This window comes from Lissotriton helveticus, chromosome 12 (assembly GCF_964261635.1).
Source record: "Lissotriton helveticus chromosome 12, aLisHel1.1, whole genome shotgun sequence".
NCBI classification, from domain to species: Eukaryota; Metazoa; Chordata; class Amphibia; order Caudata; family Salamandridae; genus Lissotriton; species Lissotriton helveticus.
Window position 1 is genome coordinate 26,168,679 of NC_136073.1, and position 27,494 is coordinate 26,196,172.

The 27,494-nt window shown below is 46.5% G+C and overlaps 1 protein-coding gene across 14 annotated transcripts in view; it reads left to right on the forward strand.

Annotated features, from left to right (window-relative positions):
• Window positions 1-27,494, forward strand: part of LOC144799137 (uncharacterized) — a 234,288-nt gene that overhangs the window by 46,620 nt on the left and 160,174 nt on the right. For 4 of the 14 annotated variants that reach the window (XM_078670344.1, XM_078670346.1, XM_078670345.1 and 1 more), the window contains exon 1: window positions 16,596-16,719. The exons of the other annotated variants lie outside the window; for them this stretch is intronic. The gene's annotated coding sequence lies outside the window, so the exon portion shown is untranslated. Of the gene's footprint in view, window positions 1-16,595; window positions 16,720-27,494 lie in introns of those variants that run through there. 14 annotated transcript variants of the gene reach the window in all.

Genomic DNA, 27,494 nt, shown 5'->3' on the forward strand with positions numbered 1-27,494 from the left:
CCCAGGACAGGACAGGAAACCCTCAGATTAGGAATCAGGACAGGACCTCAGGACAGGACAGGACAGGAAACCCTCAGGACAGGACCAGCACCCGCAGTTCGGAAGCAACGCCTGCGCTCCACCCTCTCTGCAGCTATCGATCAAGACCCCGATTGGGTCAGCGAACTCCCAGCAAAGTGCTCCGCCAGCACTTTAAGGTTCAGTAAAACCTTAGTCTATGGTCAATTTCGGACAGAGTGCTCCGCAGCTCTCTGTATCTTCAGTCACCTATTGAGTGCGTTGGGTCAGTGACAGGTCAGCTAAACCAGACAAGTCGGACAATTTCCCTAGGTGAACCCAGGGTAGATATACTGTTTTGGGGCAGTGTACCACCCCCCCAATGTTGCAAAGTGTCAGAATCCCTCAATTTGGATTGGTCCTAAGGTAGGATTTGGGTAACACACCAATCAAAACACACTATTTGGATGCCTAATTTACATCTCTGGGTACCGCCTAGTGAGATTGGGGTTCCCATGAGAAAATTGCGCAGAATACAGGGAAAGAATACATTTTAGCAACATAATAGAACAATGTCGTGATGCTGCGGGGCGAAGGTACTGCTTCCCAGGGTGGCTTCTGGTATCAACCTTCTTTGGCAGCAATTCAATGCCATGATGGCTCCTGCCGAGTCTGCGCACAAGTACCCTCCAAGATGGACTCCCCAGCCCAGCACCCCTCCGAATGGAGAATACATGAAAAGTAAGCGAAAACAAATTAAAACATAGAAATAACGATATGAAAACACATCATTGGTTTTGTACTTGCAACTTATCACTATAAAAATATACTATGCGGTCTAAATGTTAGCTACATATACACGAGCACAAGAGCAGTGGCACGAGCAGTACCACGTTACTGGCAAAGCTATGTATTACGCATGCGCAACTATTTCCCTCCAAACCTGCAAACACATCAGGACACGTGAGTGTGACTGACGCATGCGCAGACACTTATTTAAAGCAGCGGCCATTTTACTGACTCAAATTAATCGTATTAGAAATACACATAGGCAAGCTTCGTAGACCTCGTTTAAACATGAAATAAACATTAGTAAGACGTACAAATTATTACTTTGTTACACATAAACGAGGTTCATGACTTCAGCAAGTCGCAAATGCGAAGCTTTGCTTCATCAATCCCCTCTTTGATGATATTTACTATCAACACAAATAATGGAACCAGATGCCAACTTTCTCACACTTTATACAACTCTATCTCTTCCAGCAAGCGATTCAATTTCTCTTTCTCATCTTTGGTAGGATGAGAATTCTTCACCCTCTTGTAGATCTTATTATTTATCTCCTCCAATTCGAGCTCATCCACACTTCGTTTCACTCCTCTGGCATTCGCTTGATGCTTTCTGGTGTGTTTACGGCATTTGCAACAGACAAATATGAAGAATAGGATAAGACCTATAATTCCAATTGGCATCAGTACCTTAAACAATAAGCTTTTACCTAAGCTAGCAAGCCAATGACCTACATTTGAGAGACCATCTACCAGTCTCTTCCAGGCACTATCAACCTCGAGTGGTTTGAGTTCCTTTTCCAAATTAGTAATGTTTTTCACATATTTTTTAAGCTGCACACTTTTGTCCGGAATATAAGTGCAACAATGTTGCGACTTCAACATCCGGCAGACTCCGCCCTCTTTTGCTAATAAGGTGTCAAGAGCAAGTCTGTTCTGCAAAACCATTGATCTGATCGCAACCATTTCGGTATTGACCAGCAGAAATCCATGAGCTGTGTCAGTAGACAACACATCCACTATTGTGGACAATTTGCAAATTCTGTGAGTGTTCAGAACCACTCCCACGCCAGGTATCAGTGCACTGAAAATACTACCCATTATTTCACCTACACTTTCTCTTTTACTACGCACTAAGCCATTAGTACTTTCACTGCTTCCAGCAACATTGTTCACATGGTATATTTTCGGGAAGACAATGCCAAAGTAGCAGCTTCCATACCAGTGATCCGGCAATTTGAAATAAGCCTTGTCCCCACAAATATAATAAATTCCAGGAAACACAGGCTCTGACCCATTTTTGAAACCCCATCCTCCAATTACCTTGTAATTATGTTCGCATTCACTGGAACCAATGAAAATGTTATTATAATAGCTAGTCTTCTCGCGGTGAAGACATAGCTTGCCTTTCCTTTCAAAATCCAGCAACAGAGCAGGACCCGCCCCACCATTTGAGGTGCCTTCCATGTTCTCCGCCCATTTTGGCCTTTTCTGTTTCTCGTCATCTGCCTTTCTCTGTATTTTTATTCTCCTTTTCTCTGCCATGTTCAGGAACATCTTTTCCTGCTCACGCAAAGAACAAGTCAAGTTATCTCTGTGTGCGTCACCTATGTCGATATTACCTATAGTCAGAAAGTATTCGCCCATATAGCGAGTAACGTCACTTTTGGTATGTACAGGATTCAAGTTCCCACGTATAGGAAGTTCAGAAAAGATCACGTCATTGTTAGAGTAATAGTACTGTAACGGTCCTCTTTTGTAAAATAAACTTGCTAAAATGCTACAGGAGATTCCATATGTCAGGGGCAGGTGATGGTATGTCACGCCTTCAGCTACAGAGGTAGGTAGCTTCATGCAGACATAGCAATCTTCAATTTCCATAGTCTCTACATAGTGTATTAACAAGTTTGCGAAAACATTTAAATGTGTTTTATTCTTAACTCCATGATAATGTAGTCCTCCCTCATCTGATGCTTCTAAGTCTCGTTTTGTTTCTTTCAGTGCTCTCTCATGTCTTGCTACACTCTGTGTTGTCAGCTCCTCACTGTCAGTATTTACAATTTCAGTAGGGACAATATTAGTGTTTTTGCTCACCGCAAAGGGAATGAAAACTGTTAGTCCTATCCAAACTAATATCAGTACAACTATACTACATACACATACCTTGCAGCATGTTTTGCAACAGCTGCGACTAGGTCTACCATTCACGCTTGAATCAGACATTTCGGCTCAGAAGAAGTTTTCTCGACCCCTCTTTGTGTCTTTACACAAGTAGCTTACTTTGTGCAAATTCACGGTGGCTCGTCTTCTTCTTCGGCAGAGTACTCAGGGACTGGTTCCCCGTCGCTTTCGTCAGTGATATCAAGATCTTCAAATTCTTCCAACACGAGCGTCCATTCAGGAGACTTGTACTTTTTGTTTTGTCTTTTTATTCGATCACTCCTTCTTTTGGAGGTGTTCTCTTGTTGCTCAGCTATGCGAGCACTTCTCCGTTCTTCTGCACGTTTTTCTTCCACTGTCTTTATCCTTAGTCTCAATTTCTTTACGAAGCCAGGCTCTACGTGCTTTCTTTTCTTAAGTCTTTTAGTTGGCACTTGGACTTCGTTTCCTTCTCTTGCCCTTTTGTTTTCATTAACTTGTGGCAATTCTGTTTCAGTTTCTTCCTCTTCTATCTGACTAATTCCAGGGCTCGCATCTATTTCTTCTGCCTGGTCACTAATCTGGCCTTGTTCAGGACAGTTTTTTTTTTTTTTTTCAAATGTCTCTGTTTCTGTTTCCTGAACACGTTCTTCTAATTCTATCTGATCCTGTTCAAGCACTTCGATCTCTTGATTTTCTTCTGCTCGAACTATTACGCTATGTCTAGTCTGTCCCTTCTCGACATCAGGAGTCAGTGGAGGAGTATCAATCACTTGTTCTGTCCCTGTCTGACCTTCTCCTTCCTCAGTTTTGATGTGAATCTCAAGATCCTGAGGTTCTTCGCCTTTGCCTTGCTTTTCCTCTCTAGTCCACTCTCTACCTTCTAAAAGTCGCTCTCTTGTTCTGATTGGGTCTTCTGTGAGATCAATCAATGGTATCCACTCTTCTGGCCATATGCTTGGCAGCTCGTCTTCAGCTACTTCTGGCTCAGCTTCTTGGACCCCTTTAGCAGGCTGGACTCTTGGTAGTTCGTCATCAACTATTCCTGGGCCAACGTCTGCTGATCCCGCAGCTTGACTGGTACTGGGCTGTACGTCGTCAGCTACTTCCGGTCTGGCTCCTGCAGAGTCCTCTGCTGGACGCCCTTCTTCTTCGGGCTCTTCGTCTGGTAATACCTTCTGGGTGTGGCTGGCGTGTATCCAATGTGGAACCCCTGTACACTTTACTGCTGTGGTTGTTACCAGGATCACCTGACGCTTCTCTCCCCACCTGGCCTCCAGGCAGCTCTTCCGAGTATGCTTCTTTATCTTGACCCAGTCCCCCGGGACCAATTTGTGGAGGGGAGTCGTTGGATTGAGGATGGCGTCTTCTCCGATCTGGCGAGAGATAGAACACACTTGGTCACCTAATCTCTTGCAGTATTCAAGCACCAAATCATCAGTAATACTCAACAGTTTGCTTCCTGGTACCCATGCTTGTCTCATCACTCTTCCCATCAGGATTTCATGGGGGCTTAGGCCTGTCTTTCGGTCTGGAATACTTCGGAGTCCCATCAGGACCAGAGGCAGGGCCTTCACCCAGGTCATGCCAGATGCATCACACAGTTTTGCTAATCTGTTTTTGATAGTTCCGTTTACTTGTTCCACTACTCCAGAAGCCTCTGGATGATACGCACAGTGAAGCTTCTGTTTGATTCCAAAGGCTTTACAGAGTTCGTCGATTACATCATTCTGAAAATGTCGGCCTCTATCTGATTCAATAGTGACTGGAACCCCGAACCTAGGTATCAGTTCTTTCAGTAAACACTTAGCTACTGTCAGTGCGTCATTTTGGGGAGTAGGGAAAGCTTCCACCCATTTTGAAAATAGGCAGACAATGACAAGGACATATCGCTTCCCTTCACAACAGGGCATGGTGATGAAATCAACCTGCATTCTGACAAAGGGACCCGCTGACCTCCCAATTTTCCCCAGTTCCACCATTGTTCTCTTGCCTGGGTTCATCTTTTGACATGACAGGCACCTCTGGCAGAGGGACTCTGCTACTTTCCTGAACTTTTTACTGTACCAAGTCTGTTGGAACACTAGAATCATGGCGTCCCTACCAATGTGTGATCCTTCATGTATCAATCTCGCCATTGTGCCAAGTAAATGTCTGGGTAACACAGGCATACCAGTTGGGCCCAAGATGACACCATCCACACGTCTTGGTCTACACCCGTCTTCCTTCCATTTCTCTCTCTCTTGCCAAGGTGCCTCCTGCTGCCACTCTCTCACTTCATCCCATGTAGGCACTTCTTCAAACACTTGAAGTTGGCAGCTGGTTCCTGGCCCTCCCCGTCTTGGATTTATGATATACCGATCTCTGGCGCACCATTGGGCCACTCGATCAGCAAAATCATTTCCCAGTGATACAGTGTCAATGCCCTTCTTATGAGCGACACATTTTACCACTGCCAGTTCCTTTGGCCAACTGGATTGCCTCTAAAAGGTCTTGAACAACTTTTCCATTTCGAATAGGGGTACCTGATGAAGTCAGGAACTCCCTCTGTAGCCACAACTGGCCAAAGTCATGCACAACTCCATAACAGTACTGACTGTCAGTATACACTGTTATGCGTAGGTTTTTCCCAATTTTGCAAGCTTTTATCATAGCTATCAATTCGGCTACTTGTGCAGACTTTACTTCACATAGATAACCTGCTTCTTCAATTTTTGTTAAGGAGACTACCGCATAGGCAGCTCTTAGGCCTCCTTGTTCATGTCTTAGACATGAACCATCCACAAACAATTCCTTGTCATGCACAGGCAAAGGTGTTTCTCTAATATCTGGGCGTGGCTTTGTGTTGAATTCTGTTAAATCAATGCAGTTATGCTCATCCTCCTCCCCATCTTCCATATCCATTGGGTCAGGGAGCAAAGTGGCGGGGTTCAGAATACTGCACCTGACAATGTTTACATTTGCAGCACCCACCAGAATCCTCTCGTATTTAGTCAGCCGACTAGGAGTGAGATACTGGGTTTTCGTTCTGGTCAGCAAAATTACCACTCCATGTGGGACATACACAGTTACAGGATGTCCCATGACAATGGACTCACTCTGCTCTAAGCTGGTGCAAGTAGCAGCTACTGCTTTCAGACATCCTGGTAATCCAGCAGCCACTGGATCCAGGGTGGCAGAGAAATATGCCACAGGCCTTCTGGTCATGCCATGGTCTTGTGTCAGGACTGACAATGCACAGTTATCGCGAGTGTCGCAGAACAGGGCAAATTCCTTGGTATAGTCTGGCATTCCCAACGCAGGTGCTGTACACAGACAATCTCGCAATTTTGTGAAGGCTGTTAAGCTTTCATCATCCCATTGCACAATATCTGGTGTTCCTCTCTTGGTCATTTTTATCAAGGGCCTAGCTAGGACTGCAAATCCCAGAATCCATTGCCTGCAGTATCCTATCACTCCCAGGAACATTCTGATCTCTTTCTGAGTACGGGGTAACTGCATCTTTTGAATTATTCTTACTCTTTCTGATGTTACTTTCCTGACGCCTTTCTCTATCTGGTGCCCCAGATACTTCACTGATTTTGCACAGAACTGTAATTTTTCAGGGGCCACTTTATGTCCCTTCTCACTCAGGTGATTCAGTAGGGCAATGGTGTCAATCACACAATCCCTATGACTTTTAGACGCCACCAAGAGGTCGTCAATGTTTTGCACTAGGACAGAGTTTCCAGGTAAGACCAAAGTTTCCAAACATTTTTTCAAGATCTGATTAAAGATAGAGGGGCTCTCTGTGTACCCTTGAGGGACCCTGTTCCAGACATACACGTGACCATTGAAGGCAAATGAGAAGAGAAATTTGCTATCTGGATGCAAGGGAATGGAAAAGAATGCATGACACAGGTCTATCACAGTGAACCACTCAGCATCCCAGGGAATCTGATACAGAATCACTGCTGGGTTCGGGACAATAAGGCAGCAGGGGACCACTATCTTGTTGACCTTTCGTAGGTCCTGCACTACTCTGTACTTGCCACTAGGCTTCTTGATGCCCATAATCGGTGAGTTACATGGGCTACTCATTACTTCCTGTATGATGTTTCCTTCTAGCAATTTCTGTATTTCCAGGGTAACACCAGCTCTCACTTCTGCATTCATTCTGTAGGGTTTAGTATTGGGGTATACTGCATTGTCCTTTATTGCTATCTGTATGGGGTCCACATTTTTCATTAACCCCACATCTTTCCCAGTAAAGTCCCACACCTCTGGCTTCACTGCTTCTTGAAGTTCTTGGGGCAAATCCTGCATAGTCATTCGTTTAATTTCTGAGTCAGGTCTGATTAACATTAATTTATAAATGCCGTCTTCATCTGGGGTCTGAATTTCAACACCCTTTGGTGTGCAAAAGATGGTACACTTCATTTTGCACAGCAAATCACGTCCCAGTAAGTTCACTGGACTGGTGTCACAAACGACAAATCTATGCATTTCCTTAAAGTTTCCAATTGAGATCTCCATGGGCTCGATAACAGGAGTACTAATCAATTGATTAGATACACCCACTACTTGGATGGCTTCTCCCGAGAGGGGTAGGTTTGGAACGTCCACTGTTCTCACAGTAGAACGGGTAGCGCCAGTGTCCAACAGAAAGGTGACATCATTTCCGTCAACCTTTCCTTCAATGTATGGTCCGGACTGGTCTACCGGCAAGGAGGCACCAAGTACGCACTCCTCGACCTCCCCTCTCAGGCCCCGTCAGTACTGGTCATCACAAAGGAAGGTATCGTTTAACAAATACTGCGAAGTTGCTGCATTTCTGTTCTCATTGCTTTCCCAGACTTCTACCTCATCACCCTCTGTGGATTTTCCCTTGTACACTTGCTTTGGTGCTCGGGGCACCTGAATCGTTTTTACCTGTGGTTGAGTCTTTCTTGGTCTTTCTTTCTGCGTCTGTGGAGTTAAATCAGGTGTTTTGGGGTTATCATCTGGCAGATAAGGACACTCGTTTCGCCAGTGTCCAATTTCTCCGCACTGATGGCAGGGAAATTTCTTCATAGCTTCTTCTCGGCTCATTTTGGGCCGGGGCTTGCCTCCTCCCCCACCCCCAGGACCTTGGTTCTGAGTGTTTTTGACCATGTTACTCAACTGTTTTTCCTGCTGTTCTGCGAGCTTCACTTGAGCCCACATAACCTTTTCCTTGAGAGCTTTTTTCTTTTCTGCCATCTCGTCCTCGCAGTACTTTGCGTACCGCAGGACTTCATCTATCTTTTTTGTATGCCAACAGATTTTGTTATCTTTTATCCACTGACAAATTTCGGGTCTTAAACCATTTACAAACCTGTAAATAAAATGTGTCATATCCTTCATCTCGATGTTATCTATACCACTGTATGTTTTAAACACCTGCAACAGCCTTTCATAATAGGAGTGTACTGTCTCGTCTCTTTCTTGCGTCGTTCTATCTATCTTCGTCCAATCAGTTTCCTTCGCAGGCACCTTATTTTTCAAATGCAGAATCACTTGTTCATATTTTTTCATCACTTCAATGGACGGTTCCCCTGTGTTAGAGTCCCTCGGGTACTCCTCACTAGGCCAGGCAATCGCTATTTTACACTCGGTCCATAGATCTACCGGGACCACAATGTCGAAAAACCCATCTAGGTCTTTCCACAGGCATTTTTGGACCTTTACGAACCTTTCCACCTGCCGGTACCAGTCGACTGGCTTCTCGCGCAGTTTTGGGAAATCGTTAGTAAAGGACACAATATCCTGCCTGGACCATGGAACGTGCACATACCTCCCACCTGGTACTTCACGCATGGGGCATAACGTTTCGGGCTTGTCTACTTCTCTCAACGGGAACTCAGGGGTCGCTTGTCTGGATCGAGCCTCATCTTTCTTTCGCGCCCACCTGCTCTTCCATTTTTCCACGTCTCCCCATTTTTGCAAAATTGCTAACAACTCTTTAATCTGCAACTTTTTCCCTGACACATTCAAGTTCTCTATATCTTTGTCTGAGAATTCAGCTCGGTATGGTTTCTGCAAGGGCTTGGATCTGGAAATATCTATCCCCATACTAGCTGCAGTGTCTGTCAGCTTTTCATGGAGCACTCTTGTACTTCTGGTAAGGCTTTTACACATAAACAGCAACTCTTCTTCAGAGTAGGTATTTAATCTGTCTAATCCCACATTTCCTGCCATCAATTCCTCTATCTCTACCCTCAGTTTGTAGAGGTCCAAAGGTTTCGTTTGCGGAGTCTGTTTTTCTAATTCACGACTCCAGTTTTCAATTTCTTCCGGAGTTACCAGAGAGACACTCCTAGTACCTGACGTTGATTCTAATTTAATTTCTTTCGCATTAAAAGGATTTTTCCTCTTCTGCTCTCCCTTTCCGTTCTGTTTGTTTGGCAGGTCCAAGAACACAACTTCAGACTCGCACTCACTGGACTGATCGTCTATCAGTAGGGGCTCCTGCCTTGGTGGGGCCACAGCTGTCCTGATAGCCATGGAGGACCTTCGTATGCGGGCAGACAGGGGCCAGGCAGTGGCCTTGATCCTACTGGACCTGTCTGCCGCATTTGATACGGTTAACCATGGGATCCTGTTGGAGAGACTCTGTGAGGCTGGGGTGGAGGGCACAGCCTTGCTATGGTTCCACTCCTATCTACGGGACAGGAGGCAGGCTGTGTCCCTCCCCCCTTTTCAATCCACCTTCTCCCCTGTCCCCCACGGGGTCCCTCAGGGCTCCTCCATCAGCCCCATCCTTTTTAACGTGTACCTAAAACCCCTGATCACGTTAATAAAGGCTCATGGACTCAAAACAATTAATTACGCGGACGACACCCAGCTCATCTTCTCCTGGGAGGGAGAAGACTCTATCCCCCTCGCAGCCTTTCATGACTGCTTAAGGGAGACGGCTGGATGGTTGCACAAGAACTCCTTGCAGTTCAACTCCTCTAAAACGGAGGTGCTGTATTGTGCGGGAAGTCGTATACCTCGCCAGTTCCCTTGCGATTTCTGGCCTCCGGAAACACCAGATAAACCCCTGCCAGTCACGTCAGTCCGCAACCTTGGGGCCACACTGAATAATAAACTGAGCACAGAAACTCAAGTTGCAAAAACTGTGGGAACCTGCTCAGCTCTCCTGCGCTCCCTGCGCAAAATTATGCCACTCCTCCCAGTACAAGCCCGGGAGCAGATAGTCCGGTGCACCATTCTCAGCCGCCTGGACTACTGCAACGCGCTGCTACTCGAGTCCCCAGTTGCTCTACTGGACCGACTCCAAAGAGTTCAGTCGGCCGCAGCCAAGTTAGTTCTTGGTTGGACCAGAAGATCCTCAGCCACTGCGGCCCTAGCTGAGCTACACTGGCTCCCACTCAGGCAACGAGTGGCGTTCAAGACTCTTTGCCTTGTTTTTAAAGCGCTCCATGGAGTTGGACCCAAACCTCTGCAGGCCATGTTTACTTGGTATATCCCCACCAGAACCCTACGTTCTGCCTCTGCCTGCCTGGTAACTGTTCCCAGATACAACAAGGTCAGGACGGGGGGCAGATCCTTCCGAGTCGCAGCGGCTAAGCTGTGGAACACTATGCCTCTCGAAATCCGTCAAATCCCACAACTCCTCCCCTTTCGGAAACATATCAAAACCTGGCTATTCCCTTAAAATGCCCAACCCCTGTTGCTCCTTTCCGTCAACCACCTTCTTAGTTTTGAGTATTTGCTAAGCGCCAGGAAACCTGCAAGGTGTCAGCCGCGCTATACAAATGTTTTAAATAAATAAAATAAAATTGGGTTCATAACTGGAGGGTTTGGACTTCCCTGATTATTCCCATACAGCGGAACCACTGGTCCGATTGTTACCGGAATAGTCAAAGCCTCAGGACTGTTATTTAACTGGGAGATTTTCTGAATTATTTCTGTTCTCTGTCTAGCTAGGGTCTCTTGCTCCCTTTCATCTAGTACTCTTCCTAATGTCCGGTCAGGTATTATCTGTGGGGTCAGGCGAGGGGTAAAACTCGGGGCAGTAGGATGCGTTTCACTCGGTCCTCCACCATAATTTGGTTTTGGGAACAAAGTTCCGGTGCCAAATGACCTACGCTCTTCCTCATATGGAGGCTGTAAAAAGGGCATTCCTGAACTTGACTGTTTTTATTCGTTCTCATAAAGAGGTCTGGGGAAAAAGAACTTTTCACGGGAATATTTTTCCTCCGGGCTCACGGGCACTCTAGGGTATATATCTCTTATTTCCGCGGGTTCGGGCTTCTCAAAATAGGGCAGTACCTGCCCACCTCCCCGTCTACTTAGGGATCTGTCCTCTTCCTTAATAGATGGACGCTGGGGATTCTCTCCTGCACTGGAAGGTCGGGCTCCCTCATTATAAGGGGGCGGACTTCTCGTAAAGATGTCATCTAACAACTCATTGTCTGACTCCCCAATGGGCCCCCAATGTTTACTCTTTTCTGTCCTTTTCTCTCCCGCAGCAAGGTTACCTGCTGGCATCATGGGAAACAGACCCTCAACAATCATACTCTGTCTCCACTGTTTCATCCTTTTATCCCTGGTTTCTTGTTTCAGCTTTGGGTACCACTTGGTCAGACCTTTGTCCATTCGGGGTTTTTCTCTTTCGAAAGCCTCAATCTCCCATTCCTCTAATGCCTCATACTGCGTTAGTCTTGGTCTGGGATGTAATTCATTCATTCGGGTTCTTAAATTGAATAAAATCCTACCATTGAAAGTACCGTCTAACGGAAAAGCCAATATTCCGTCATCTTTTGTGTACTTTACCCAATTCTCCAACCACACACAGGTATTATACCCTCGGTCAAACATCATGAACGAGGCGGGAGTATTCGGTGGTGGGACAATAACGCCCTCTCTGGATTTAATCGGTTTGTCCGTTTTGAAGTAATTCTTTACCTTATTTATAAGGGACATTTTTCTCTTAGTTCCGTACATAATATCGTATCTATTGGCTTTCCACTGATCCCTTTCAAACCCTTGGTTTCTCGGATCGGGTCTAGTCTCTGGACAATACGAGTGCCACATACGATTTCTACGCTTAGCTTTGTTTACAAGGTGACCTCCAATCAAAATGCGTTTTGCAATTCCGTGCGACCAATGGGGTGCACGTGTTCAAATAATTTCGACCAATGGGTGCGCGGCCCCTTCGCGAGACAGTTCTCACGCTTCGGCGCTCACCCCTCCTTCACAATTCCAGCCCCGCTACCCGCCCGCTGCGTCTACCAATCCCAGCGCGGCACGGAGTGACGTCAGAGACGCTTCGCGGCTGACTCGCTCCCTTCACAAGGTAACGGAAACTTTCTTTCTTTCTAAAGTGCTCAGTGCTTGGTTATTTAACAACGAATACACATTCGCCACAGTGCTCAAGTGTCTAGACAGGACAGATTTGTTTTACTGCAAGTAAACTACTTCCATTTACTTTTCACGCGCTGCGGGTAGATCTCTTCCGCCTACCCTTCACTCTAGCATCAGTGAACCTGTTATTCCCCTAAACTCATCCACTTCTCCGGGATATATCTGAGTCTAAGGTTTCTCAGCGGACCCCTCTACTTTCACCCAAGCTCCGATGAACCTGCTACTCTTCCGATGTGACCCGTACTAGGTTACGCCACTATGGGAATTTTGCCAATGAACCTCGTTACTGACATTTATTCACACACGTATTCAAGAAAACCCTAGTTAGTGCTTCCCGGTCCACTTAACCTGCACCTAACTTTCCTCGAGCCTGCGACCTCAGGGCAAATGGACTCTATTCACCACTTTGCCATTCAATTCCCCGGGGAGTTCGGACAACATAAAACGAGACGGTTTACAAATGCATGGATTAATACATATAACAATATAAGAACAAGAATAACGATGATAAAACAATTCATAAATTTCAAAGTAGCGTATTCTCAAGAGAATGATCAGGTCCCTCGGAACGGCCGCTCTTCTAGCAGCATCAATATACTAGCAGCTACCGACTTAACTAGCCTAACTAGTCCTACCTATCCTTTCACTAGTCCCTAACCATCCTCTGCTAGCCAGAAAAACTGATAGAGCGGGCGAGGTCACCCAACCAATAATTTCGCCGCTTCCGGCTTCGGGCCCATATATTTCAATTCACCATATACATTGACCGGGTGACTTCACGGGCCGCTACCAATTTGTGTGAATTCCCTACTGTTATTCCTCAGCGTACCCGACTTACCATCCACCGACACGGGTACCTATGACCACAATGGATCAGGGAGCTAGCTGTAAAGGAAAGGCAGCAAAATACAACTCAAAATGACATTTAATACTTTTGTAAAATGACCACGGACAACTGGAAGTTTTAAAATGTTTATCTAAAGCTCGTCCTCTGAAAGCATTAGATTTACAAGAATAAGACAATCAATAATCAAGATAATGAAAAGTACATAACTATAGAGAAATAAAGTCAGGGTAATCATTGAAATGCTAATATGAGATGCAACAGGAAACGCTATGTATTTAGGGCAAAAGTTCTTTAGACAGTTTAAGTAAGGAGGTTCTAGACCATATCAGAAAATGACAAACTGCAATGCAAAATATGATTTCTAACAGGAAGGGTAACATGGGAACATGTTAAGAAAATATGCAAATGACTTTACGTTTCAATAGTTTGCGGAAAGCATGGAAAATTAACATATGCAAAGGGGTGTCTTTATTAAAGCAAAAGACAGAAAAATAGAAAGGTGCAGTTTCAAGAGATTTGAGCAATATTTACCTAGACTGGTGTGGAAACCAAACCCTGGCCAAGGGTCAGTTAAGGACAGGAAACCCTCAAGGAAGGATACCCCTCAATGGACAGCAGGTGCAGAATGGACACCCAGGACAGGACAGGAAACCCTCAGATTAGGAATCAGGACAGGACCTCAGGACAGGACAGGAAACCCTCAGGACAGGACCAGCACCCGCAGTTCGGAAGCAACGCCTGCGCTCCACCCTCTCTGCAGCTATCGATCAAGACCCCGATTGGGTCAGCGAACTCCCAGCAAAGTGCTCCGCCAGCACTTTAAGGTTCAGTAAAACCTTAGTCTATGGTCAATTTCGGACAGAGTGCTCCGCAGCTCTCTGTATCTTCAGTCACCTATTGAGTGCGTTGGGTCAGTGACAGGTCAGCTAAACCAGACAAGTCGGACAATTTCCCTAGGTGAACCCAGGGTAGATATACTGTTTTGGGGCAGTGTACCACCCCCCCAATGTTGCAAAGTGTCAGAATCCCTCAATTTGGATTGGTCCTAAGGTAGGATTTGGGTAACACACCAATCAAAACACACTATTTGGATGCCTAATTTACATCTCTGGGTACCGCCTAGTGAGATTGGGGTTCCCATGAGAAAATTGCGCAGAATACAGGGAAAGAATACATTTTAGCAACATAATAGAACAATGTCGTGATGCTGCGGGGCGAAGGTACTGCTTCCCAGGGTGGCTTCTGGTATCAACCTTCTTTGGCAGCAATTCAATGCCATGATGGCTCCTGCCGAGTCTGCGCACAAGTACCCTCCAAGATGGACTCCCCAGCCCAGCACCGCTCCGAATGGAGAATACATGAAAAGTAAGCGAAAACAAATTAATACATAGAAATAACGATATGAAAACACATCATTGGTTTTGTACTTGCAACTTATCACTATAAAAATATACTATGCGGTCTAAATGTTAGCTACATATACACGAGCACAAGAGCAGTGGCACAAGCAGTACCACGTTACTGGCAAAGCTATGTATTACGCATGCGCAACTATTTCCCTCCAAACCTGCAAACACATCAGGACACGTGAGTGTGACTGACGCATGCGCAGACACTTATTTAAAGCAGCGGCCATTTTACTGACTCAAATTAATCGTATTAGAAATACACATAGGCAAGCTTCGTAGACCTCGTTTAAACATGAAATAAACGTTAGTAAGACGTACAAATTATTACTTTGTTACACATAAACGAGGTTCATGACTTCAGCAAGTCGCAAATGCGAAGCTTTGCTTCATCAGTATGATGTTTGAAATAGTTTCTTGCATTTTTACAAATTAAAAACTGCATAAAGTCCTGCTCTCCCTCTGATGCTGCACGTTACGTGAAGATATATTTTTCACCAGCAAGCCTTGTGTGAGAAGGAGCATGTTTGTGTACAGTGCAGGATCAAAAGCTGTATGAAAATGTATAGTACAATACAAGGAACCAGCTTGACTTTAGAATTTAGAAAGCAGACGAAATGTGATCTTGCCAGTAGCTGCCATGGCGCCACCGTCATAAAATGTATTTGGCTGCGTTGACACTGACAGAAAATAAGCTAGGCAGGCACACAATTAGGTGCCCTCATTGCCTTTTCCACCGGAACCCCTAGTTTACTTTAAGAAAACACGCATTGGCATAGCCAATAGGTATCGCCTTTGGGACCTTATAAGTGTTTAGCCATGCAACACTTGTTGTTGTTGCACCAAGGATATTGTGCTGGATAACTAAACACTTATAAGGTCCCAAAGGCAAGACCTCTTGGCTATGCCAATGCTTGTCATTACTTGTTTGTGTTTTGCTCTCAAGCTTGCTGAGGGTGTGAAGAAAAATCCTTGCAACACTCAAGTGAGTAACACAGTATTCTTTAACATATTATGTATAATGCACTGACTTAGCATTAGGTTGCTTCAGGAAGCGATAAAACATCCATGTGTAGGCCAATGAGAGTTATCTCGGTGGATCTTTTTCAGGGTACGGCTGGATGGAGTTGGTGGCAGAAGGACTGGTCCTGTGCTGGCCATGCTCCACAGCTTGGGGTGCAACAGCGGAAAGGACAGATGGGTTCCAGTAGGAACTGTGCAGCACAGAGTTAAAGAAGATGGCTTACTGAGCTAGCAAGGTTACCACCCTTGTGTTGCTTAATGTGCAAACGCAACCCTGGTGGAAACCATAGCTGGATATTGGAAGTCAGTGTGGGGATTGTCTCCAGAAGAGTTGAGTGAATTTGTTTTTGAAAGGAAGAACTATGAAGTGGATACTGCCTTCAACGAGGAGCTATTGGAGGGCCCTGACTGCAGGGTCAAAGTGCATTTTTCACCATGTATCCTCTAGAACCTATGCAGCAAGCCACAATGTGTCAATGAATCCACTCTTGACTCCAGACTAACCCCTGCTCCTCTTATTTACCACAGACCTGCACAATCTGTAAAAGCAAATTCTATAGAAACAAGCATTAAAAATGCAATAGGTCTAGACTTTTGCTTTGCTTTAAAAGCTTAATCAAAGGCGAGACCGGTTGCATTTTCAATGCTTGTTTTTCATTTTAATCTCCCACTTTCCTCTTCCAAAATATTGGCATGTAGGGCCATGATCTCTGGTTTCAGATACTGTTGATGGTTATTGTAGTTTCTGACAGGTTTCAATGAAGAATGTCCAGCAGATTTACGCCTGCGTACCCTTAAAGGAAATTAGACTTTTCTTCACCTTAGGTAGAACATTTTACATCCACATTGGTGTACATGATTAATTGAAAGGCATTGTATCCGCAACCATCTTAAAATGTCGGCCGGCGTGCCTGGCTCCAGGCAACCATTAAGAATCAGTCCTCTTTCTATGCACATAGATTATTCGAGCAGGAGTTGCTGACAGCCGATTGGTTGAGGGGAGGCTGCTGTTGGCGCAGCGAGGGGGAGAGGGGGCACGAGGAGGCCAGTGCGTCGCGTTAAATCGTGACGCATTGCGCGTGCCGCCTACGTCGTGAAGGGATTCCATCAAGCGGAGGAGCAGGAGAGATGAGGCACTGTTAAACGGTAAGCTTTCAATTTCGCGCGGGTGCGGCGTGCGAGTCAGTCTTTGATGTACTGTACTATCCCGTTGATTTAGGCTCATACGGTCTCTTAATGTATTGCTAGGGTCTGGAGCGGGGCCAGGCGCCCTCGCCTGACCTTGTAACCGGCGCCTGGCGCACGGGTATGGACGTCGCTCGCGTTCGTAGCCCCTAGAGCCATAGCTGCCAAGGTTTCAGATTGCTGTGTGTGACATTTTCATAATTTCAGTGAAATTATGAGTGACATTTCAACAACTATGAGTGACACTTTATCGCGGGCAATATCACACGATGAAGATGAGGGAAACGTATAAATATCGAAAATATTGCACCCATTTGAGCAACAAGAATCTAAGAAGGAATTTAAGTAAAGTGCACTAACAGCAGGCAACTGAAAAGCTGGCAGAGTCAGAATGTGTGACTCCACAATTCTCAGACTCAGTACACTACAGGACAGGGGTGCAGGTAGGTTAGAATAATTGAAGCATTCGTTTTACTTATTAACAGCCATAGCAAGTTAGCTGAGCTACTAAAACACAGATGCCTTAGCCAGCCTTTGCCTACACTGCCCCCCCCCCTAGATTCTCCATGCTGCCAGCAGTCAATCAAGGAAATCAGGATGCAGAGCATCAGTGTAAACTCTAGGGCCTCTCTGTCACACGTAGGACCCAGCCCACAACAGAAAGATGTAAGAATGTGAGAAAATAAAAAAAATATCTTGAGTCCCCACTGGAACAAACGTAAATTTTCTTAATATCTGTTATCCTTGTCTGCATTTGAGGTGAAGTCTGATTAAAAAAAACCTAGGTAAAAAAGAGCGGTACTGCTCATGCACTGAAAGTTTGATTACCTTAACTCAGCCCTTACATGTCTTAGCCGGCACCATTTGAAAGTCAATCAAATTACAAAGCTCAGTCAGCACAGAGTATAATGTATGTCTCGCACTCATCCAAGGGTCACAGAAACCAGCCCGCCGTCGCTAATTCTGGAAATGTCCAAGTTTGGACTATGCGCAAGCATGATCAGTGTTTTTAGGCGCGGTGGAAACAGTTCAGGAATCCGTGCCTTCAGATCCTTGCACTCGCATCACGCACTTGACATTCCAAAAACACCTAAATATATTCTGCCTCTGAATTTCTCTAAAAAATAATAATTTCGATCACTGCCTTTATTATCTCCTTTAAGAATCCGCTCCTCTGCCCGCTCCCCTGTCCATTTTTATTTATAGTGATGTGTTTTGTTTGTTCTCTTCTTTTCCACCATAATGCAGCCTGTTGCTCCCAGGTCTGCAGCATTATATGAACAAAGTAAAGGTAACTTCTCAGCTGAGTCGTGGGTGTTTCAAACTATTTCTTGGTGGCAATGCAGTTTTACTGTCTGAAGCAAAGGTTGTGAGTGGTCTAAAATGTATTTCACTCCTACACAGGGTCGATACATTAAGAGGGGGCATTTGGTGTTTCACAACTCCCCTCCTCCTACCCCACCTCCTCCAGTAATGCAATCACTGCCTCTATAGCCAACTGTTCCCCTCCCCGGGCACGGTGCGGATGGCTGGGCCCTAAAGTAGTGCAGCAAGGGAAAGCTGAGAGCCTGAGGCCTGATTTACTACTAATGCCCTAACACTTACTTGAGTGACCTCCCGCCGTTACATACGGTCTGCCGCAGTCCAGGACTGTAAACTCCACTAATGATGCACCATGACTCTGGCAGCGGCCGCACAGGTTCACTCGCCAAATCTAATATCCAGCCTTGCACATTGCTAAAACATAGATTTTGCTACCTCACGTCACCATCTGAGTGTTACCGCATTAAAACCACAGGGTTACTTTAACATTAGTTTGTTGCCACACTTTTATCTTTACAAAAATTGTGCATGCATGCAGGTGCTAACCTGTCCGTATACTGTGTCACCGAGTAAATCACTTACTTCGAGTTCAGAGACTGCAGCGGTCCGTGACTGCACTGCTGCCCTGCTGCCCATCGAAGGTGCACTCTCTGCAGACTACCTGTTCTCAGGCTGTCTGGCCACTCGTCCCGGGCCCCGGCATTGCTCGACCATGGCCAACCTCACTGTGAGCTTGCTGCAGTAGTTTTTTGCGCCGCCCGCTGCGATGCGATCGTAATGCCTCTAGCGCGGCGGGCAGCCATGAGATAGACTCAGGACGTGACGACACTCTACCTACGCATCCGGATTAATCCAGGCGGCCCCCCTGCCATGACTGACAGCACTCTGTAAACGGCCGCGCGCCGCGCCGGCGCCTCTCGATATTGCGCATTATAACATTGTTGGCAACAGCAGCTGGAGCAGAGTGCGTTGATACAATGTGGCGCTCTCAGCCACCCCAGAGCTGAGCGCAGATGGTGATTTAACTATTTAGGATCTAGCCCAGAAACCGCAGCACGTCTCTCGGGAGAAGTGAACCACAGAGAGCTGGTGAGGCTCTGTTGGTGGCGCGTGCTGGTAGGTGGTGGCTAATGCGTGACAATGGATTTCAGTGCGGTCATGCGGACCACCGCACTGAAATGCGTGACTGTCACACCAGATGCGTGATACTTGACAGGACTGTAGAGCGCGCACGTCTGACGCAGAGGCTGGTCGCACGCCCAGGCAAAATGGCGGCGGCCTGCCTTGCAGAGAAACTGGTTTCCGGCTTAGATGGGCTCGCTCGTTCTTCTCGCCCTCAGCGGGCGTGGCAGCCACTGGAGGGTCAACGTTGCTATTCTAATTTCATTCTTAGAATGTTTGGAGAAAGAGTGTAGTGACAGTGTATAATGAATTAATACACAGAGTCCTTGGAATATGTATTTATTTCATACAAGAACTTGCGGGGAGGAAAAGGTTCCCGACAGGGAAGAAGGTGAAACTGTCAGTCCCGTGTTGGAATGCTGACGTCATATTTATACATAATAACAACCTCAGCTGCGCGAGCCGTGTGGCCAATAACAAGAGGTCTATCAGAAAACAACTAGACCTACAACATCTCCCTTTCTGAAGAAAATACTAACTTACATCGTAATCTTTGTACATATTGGGTAACTTAGCAATCCTGCCAGACCTAGTACATGTTCCTTGCCACCCTCCATGAATACGATCTTCAGTGGAAGAACTTGCTATCTCTATACCGGGAACATTACTATACACCTCGTCACCGGCATTACCTTGGTCAATGTTTTCTTCATCAAGTACTGGTTCATCAACAACATCACTAGTGTCACAAAAACTGTAACCTTTTTAGGGCTCGCCTGCTGTGCGCATGCGCATAGCTGGCGAAGCTCTAATGTGGCTTATCCCGAGGTTAACCACCACTGGCGATTCCACTGGCGATTGCATGAAGTGCATGTGCTTTTTAGGTGATTGCGCAAGCGCAAGCCCTAAAAAGCGCGTGCACAATGCCACCAGCCGCCTGCCTGCCTGCCTCGCATTAGCACATCAAAGGCAGCCCTCCCAGCGCATTTCTCACCCCCTAATTATTCACGGCCGGCCGGCCGTACTTTCAGTTTCACGGCCGGAGGCCGTGTCTCCTTTTAAAACTTGTTTAACTTGTTTCTTTCAAAGTCCGTCCTGATAAATTTCGGTAAATGCACCACTTGACTCACATTTTGCTGCTGTCTCTGGACAGGTGAGTTAAGCTTGAAATGTTGAAATAAATGTTTGTGTGAAAAATGAGCCCACGGTTCTGATTGCTTTTACATTAAACTATTATCGGCACCACTGTTTTGTTAACCAAAATATCGACTCACTTTAGCATAGATGGCGTACTCTGTCCGAGTTTAAAATTAAATTCTCCTCCCAACATTTGTGATTCAGCTTCCCTACCATACAAGGTATGTCACATTTCATTTTCGATTCCCCTTTGCTTTGCAGCTTCAGCAGCTTGTGGTGTTTCTGTGCTGAAAGGAATGGGCTTTTGCCTGCCAGTGCTGCTGGCCATGTCTCCCGCAGGGCGATATTGGACAGTATCGTATTGTTGCTCTTGCGCAAAAAAGTGTAGGCAGTTCATCCCAAATAGCTTACCATCGGTACAGAGAAATCCTCCCCTTTTTATTTGCTTACAGTATCCGGAGTGGGTGGGATAAGGCCATGGGTCAGCAAGTAGGGCAGTGCCTTTTTTGTGCTCTACGTTCAGTTCGGTGGTTGGGGAACACTGTAGCAGTGGTCGACACAGTCCGAGCTTTCTATCTAGCGGTGTGTGTGTGGTAAAGTGAGCAGAGGGTGATTCTCGGTCTTGGAAGGGGCTACACCTCTAACCCCAGGCTAAGGAGAGCCGTGGGACCCTGTTTCTTTCTCTCTGCTGTCCTGGTTAATACACAGCACTCTGAGGCATAGAGCTTCTTCTAACACAATCGCAATGTCGCGGACCTCGCTATGCTTCTAGCTGATTGCTGGTAGTCCAGGGTGCCTAGTGACCTTTGAAAAGAAAGTTATCCTGTAGGCCCAGTCTGCTTATGCAAGCACTTGTGACCCCACCCAACCCACAAATGACCTCTCTGGCTTCCCTGTCGTGAGACAATACCCTGCACCGACTAATCTTGTGTCGGTCAAAGGCTGGTTAGTGGAACTGTCTACTGAGTATGCCTGTCACTTCTGGTGTTCCAGGGTGGGTTAAAACTTTTCCAGTGTGCTGGCTGTTTTAGGCCTTCAATGAGGGGCTTGATGCCATACAATTAATGGGTCTTAAAAATGTATCGCCGCTGGGTCCGCAACAGTGTTGAAACATTTTGCTTATGTCTGATGGCTGCAGCGTTGGTTGGTATGCACCCACCACACAGCTCCACCGAGGCACTCACCATACAGCTCCACCAAGGCACCCACCACCCAGCTCCACCGAGGCACCCACCACCCAGCTCCACCGAGGCACCCACCACCCCCGAGGCACCCACCACACAGCTCCACCGAGGCACCCACCATACAGCTCCTCCGAGGCACCCACCATACAGCTCCTCCGAGGCACCCACCACACAGCTCCACCGATGCACCCACCACACAGCTCCACCGATGCACCCACCACACAGCTCCACCGATGCACCCACCACACAGCTCCACCGATGCACCCACCACACAGCTCCACCGAGGCACCCACCATACAGCTCCACGAGGCACCCACCATACAGCTCCTCCGAGGCACCCACCACACAGCTCCACCGACACAGCTCCACCGATGCACCCACCACCCAGCTCCACCGATGCACCCACCTCCACCGACACAGCTCCACCGATGCACCCACCACACAGCTCCACGATGCACCCACCACACAGCTCCACCGAGGCACTCACCACACAGCTCCACCAAGGCACCCAGCTCCACCAATGCACCCACCACACAGCTCCACAGATGCACCCACCACACAGCTCCACCGATGCACCCACCACACAGCTCCACCGATGCACCCACCACACAGCTCCACCGATGCACCCACCACACAGCTCCACAGATGCACCCACCACACAGCTCAACCGATGCACCCACCACACAGCTCCGCTGATGCACCCACCACACAGCTCCACCGAGGCACCCACCACACAGCTCCACCGATGCACCCACCACACAGCTCCACCGATGCACCCACCACACAGCTCCACCGATGCACCCACCACACAGCTCCACCAATGCACCCACCACACAGCTCCACCGAGGCACCCACCACACAGCTCCACCGAACGACCCACCACACTGCTTCACCGATGCACCCACCACACTGCTTCACCGATGCACCCACCACACAGCTCCACCGATGCAGCCACCACACAGCTCCACCGACACAGCTCCACCGATGCACCCATCACCCAGCTCCACCGATGCACCCACCACCCAGCTCCACCGACACAGCTCCACCGATGCACCAACCACACAGCTCCACCGATGCACCCACCACACAGCTCCTACGAGGCACCCACCACCCAGCTCCACCGACACAGCTCCACCGATGCACCCATCACCCAGCTCCACCGATGCACCCACCACCCAGCTCCACCGACACAGCTCCACCGAGGCACCCACCACACAGCTCCACCGAGGCACCCACCACCCAGCTCCACCGAGGCACCCACCACCCAGCTCCACCGAGGCACCCACCACCCAGCTCCACCGAGGCACCCACCACCCAGCTCCACCGAGGCACCCACCACCCAGCTCCACCGAGGCACCCACCACCCAGCTCCACCGACACAGCTCCACCGATGCACCCACCACACAGCTCCACCGAGGCACCCACCACACAGCTCCACCGAAGCACCCACCACACAGCTCCACCGAAGCACCCACCACACAGCTCCACCGAAGCACCCACCACACAGCTCCACCGATGCACCCACCACCCAGCTCCACCGATGCACCCACCACACAGCTCCGCCGAGGCACCCACCACACAGCTCCGCCGAGGCACCCACCACACAGCTCCGCCGAGGCACCCACCACACAGCTCCACCGATGCACCCACCACACAGCTCCACCGATGCACCCACCACACAGCTCCACCGATGCACCCACCACACAGCTCCACCGAAGCACCCACCACACAGCTCCACCGATGCACCCACCACACAGCTCCACCGATGCACCCACCACCCAGCTCCACCGATGCACCCACCACACAGCTCCACCGATGCACCCACCACACAGCTCCACCGATGCACCCACCACACAGCTCCACCGATGCACCCACCACACAGCTCCACCGATGCACCCACTAAGCTCCACCGATGCACCCACCAAGCTCCACCAATGCACCCACCACACAGCTCCACCGAGGCACACACCACACAGCTCCGCCGAGGCACCCACCACACAGCTCCACCGATGCACCCACCACACAGCTCCACCGATGCTCTAACTAAGCTCCACCAATGCACCCACCACACAGCTCCACAAATGCACCCACTAAGCTCCACCGATGCACACACCACTCAGCGCAACCACAGCATCACTCAGCGTAACCACAGCATCACTCAGCGTAACCACAGCATCACTCAGCACCACCACAGCCTCACTCAGCACCACCACAGCCTCACTCAGCGTAACCACAGCATCACTCAGCGCAACCACAGCATCACTCAGCGCAACCACAGCATCACTGGTTCAAATATGTTCTTTCAATGTTTCAAGCGGTTTTCAAGCTTTCTTGCTTTATTACAAATCACAAAAAGATGTTAATATTTCACTTCTGTTCTTGGATTTTCGTCACAATAAAAAACACTGAACATAATCTTCACAAAAGTTATTTACAAAAGTTTAAGCTATTGCCATTACAAATTAAATAAATTATTTAAGTATTAATTATTTAAAAAAATTAAAAGCCATTGTTATTTGTAATATCAATACATCTAAGTCACGTAAATACAAAACATGTTGCAATACAAATGCTATAGGTGCTTGCGAAAGTTAGAACTATTGGCATTGTAAATGACAAAGCTATTAATTTAGCTATTTTAAAAAATAACACATAAATAAAAAAAAAATCATTTATAAGACCAATAGCTCAAACTTTCCTAATGCGAGCCCTATTGCATTTCCAATGCTTGTTTACTCATGCAACCATTTAGATCATCATTTTCAGAATTATAACCGACTGCATTGTTATTGGACATTTCTTCCTCATTGCCATTTAACGTGTTCAACCATGAATACCCTTTGCTGTAGTCTGTTTTTCTCATTTGATCACTTAACCATATATCAGCCTGTTGTTTGCTTACTCGGATTACATCACTTCTATTACGCCAACCAGCATGTTTAAGTCGAACAGCACTTTCTGAAACCTCAACCACTTCTTCGGGGGAAAAATACTTAGACTCTCCCTTAACTTGGTGACCAGGCTTGGTGGCCAACGCCCAATCTCCTTTAAAGAACTCTTTGCATATTGCCCTATGCACCTTGTCGTGATATAATTTGCTTTTCATTTGACAATCAGTTATTCTTTTCTTAACATGCAACCTATCATCATCAATAACAATAGAGGGAGGCAAATCATTCCCTGATGATGTAAATTTGGGAGCAACATCATGATCACATCTCCTTCCCCTCAACAGAAAGAACGGAGAGAAACCTGTAACCGAGTTCTGGGTTACGTTGTAGGAAAATACCCTTTCTCTAATGAAGTCTTTCACAGGTATGTTAGAAGACAAAGCAAGCTGGATACCTTCCTTAAGAAACCTGTTGACGCGTTCAATTTGTCCATTCGATTTAGGTGAATACAAAGCCGTTTTCTCCTGGGTAATACCACGAGAATTGAAAAATTCTGTCATTTTAGTTGATGTCAGTTGTTTACCATTGTCAGAAACAATGATCCGTGGATTGCCTTCAATGTCAAAACACCTGCGTAAGAAATCAATGACAGTGTCAGAGTCTATGGTGCTTACAAATTTGTGGTATATCCACTTTGAGTAGTAGTCGCTGGCTGCGATAATAAATTTCTCATTCTGTCCCAACAGATGGAATGGTCCCGCCATGTCGATGGCAATCTTACACCACGCTGTACTAGGGATTGACACCAGTTGCATCTCATGAGTTCTCAGTTTCCAATGTTTATCCGATTTAGTGCAGGCTTCACACTTCTCTACAACTAAGTTCACGTCCATATCCATGCCGGGCCACCAGTAATGTTCTTTGATGCGTCTTTTGGTCATGGTGGCTCCCAAATGAGTCTTGTGTGCAATGTCTATTATTCTGTTTCGAACACTAGTGGGAGGAATAAGTAAATCTCCTCTTCTAATGCATCCCTTAACTAGGCTCAACTCATTTGCCACTTGTACAAATGTTCTAAGGTCTGAAGATAAGTTACGTATGGGAGGCCATGCAGTAGACATATAATTCTTAACTTTAGACAAAATTACATCCTTACTCATTGCTTCTAACCATTCTTCATTAGAAATGGTCATATTGCTCTGTTGAATTACATCTACAGTAGACACTACACATTCGGTTTCTTCAACTATTTGTTTATCGTGACACTCAGTAGGCAATCTGGAAAGAAAATCAGCTCTGATGTTACACTTGCCTGAAATATGTTTAATATTGAAATTATACTCCTGGAGTCTAGCCAACAATCTCACCAATCTGGATGAAGCTCTTCCGTTGCCTCTACCATAACCATCATATAAAAATATGAGGGGTTTGTGATCGGTGATCAACTCAAATTCTTTACCCCAAATGTACATTTTCAACTTCTCAACCGCCCACACACAAGCTAGTGCCTCTCTTTCTATAGTACTGTAATTTTTTTCAGTATCATTAAGTCTACGCGAAATGAATGCCACTGTATGAGTTTGCTTACCTATTTTCTGGGTAAATACTGCCCCGATTCCTATGGAACTAGCGTCGACAGTGATGACATTATAACCTTGAGCATCAAAAGGTTTCAATGTGGGCGCCTTAACAATAGCTTCTTTAACTTCTTTAAAAGCCACATCATGTTGTTTCTCCCAACTAAAAATCTGTCCCTTGCGTAACAAAGACCTTAAAGGCTCTACCATTCTGGCGTAACCTTCGATGAATCTAGAATAATACTCACTCAGGCCCAAGAAAGACCTGAGTGCGTCCTTATTGTCAGGATTAGGGGCATCGGTTATAGCCTGTACAAGATTAAGTTTAGGTTTGATGCCTTCATAACTGAGGACATGACCCAGATACTCAATTTCAGTTTTCAAAAATTTACATTTATCCTTTGAAACAGTCATACCTCTTTCCTGTAATCTGTGCAATACCGTATCCAAGATCTCGTTGTGTCTGCTTTTAGTCTCAGCATGAACCAGAATGTCATCCTGGAACTTCTGCACACCCTTGATCCCGCCGAACATATTCTCCATCAACTTCTGAAAAACACTTGCAGAAGAAGCCAACCCAAAAGGAAGGCGAACATATCTAAACGCTCCCAGGGGAGTGATGAAGGTAGTTAACGTTTTAGATTCTTCATCTAACTTCACCTGGTGGTATGCCGATTTGAGATCAATTAAGGAAAAGTACTTGGATCCAGATGTGCTGGCTAAAATCTCTTGAATTCTAGGTAATGGAAAACAATCTACCAATATGTTCTTATTCAATGATCTCAAATCGGCACACAGACGGTACTCTCCATTTTTCTTCTTAATTAAAACTATGCCCGAAACCCACTCTGCAGAATCAGCAGGTTCAATAACTTTTTCCTTCACTAGTTTATCCAATAGTAAGCGTAATTCTTCCTTAACTGATAAGGGTAACGGTCTTACTTTGTGTTTTACAGGGGAAGCATCTTTTTTTAATACAATTTTATGCATGAATCCTTTTACACACCCTATGCGTTCTTCAAATAACCTTTTATACTTACTCAAAATAGTGGACAATTCTCCTTCTGATTCAGAAAAACTTAAACTTTTGGACTTAGTAGGTAAAGTAATGAGAGAGACAAAACCCTCATCTAACACGATGGGATCCTCAGCACCAGGTTTGAGAATAATTTTTAACTTTGCCAGATCTCTCCAACCCACTATATCTCTGCCCCTCTCCGCTACATAAATCTTTGTTTCAATGCATCTCCCTTTAATGTCTAAAACATCAAAAAAATACCCAAACATGTTTGTCATGTTCACCGAATGCCCTAGGATTGACATCTGGAGCTAACAAATCTGTATTGGGCCAGTACTTCAAAAATGTTATATCTGAAACAATAGTAATAGGTGACCCAGAATCCGCCATGATACTGAGTTCCACCTCACCTACATGTGCTGTACCTATGGGACCTTTTATGTCAGGGTCAACATCACCTAGTGCTAATATAATATTAGAGCAC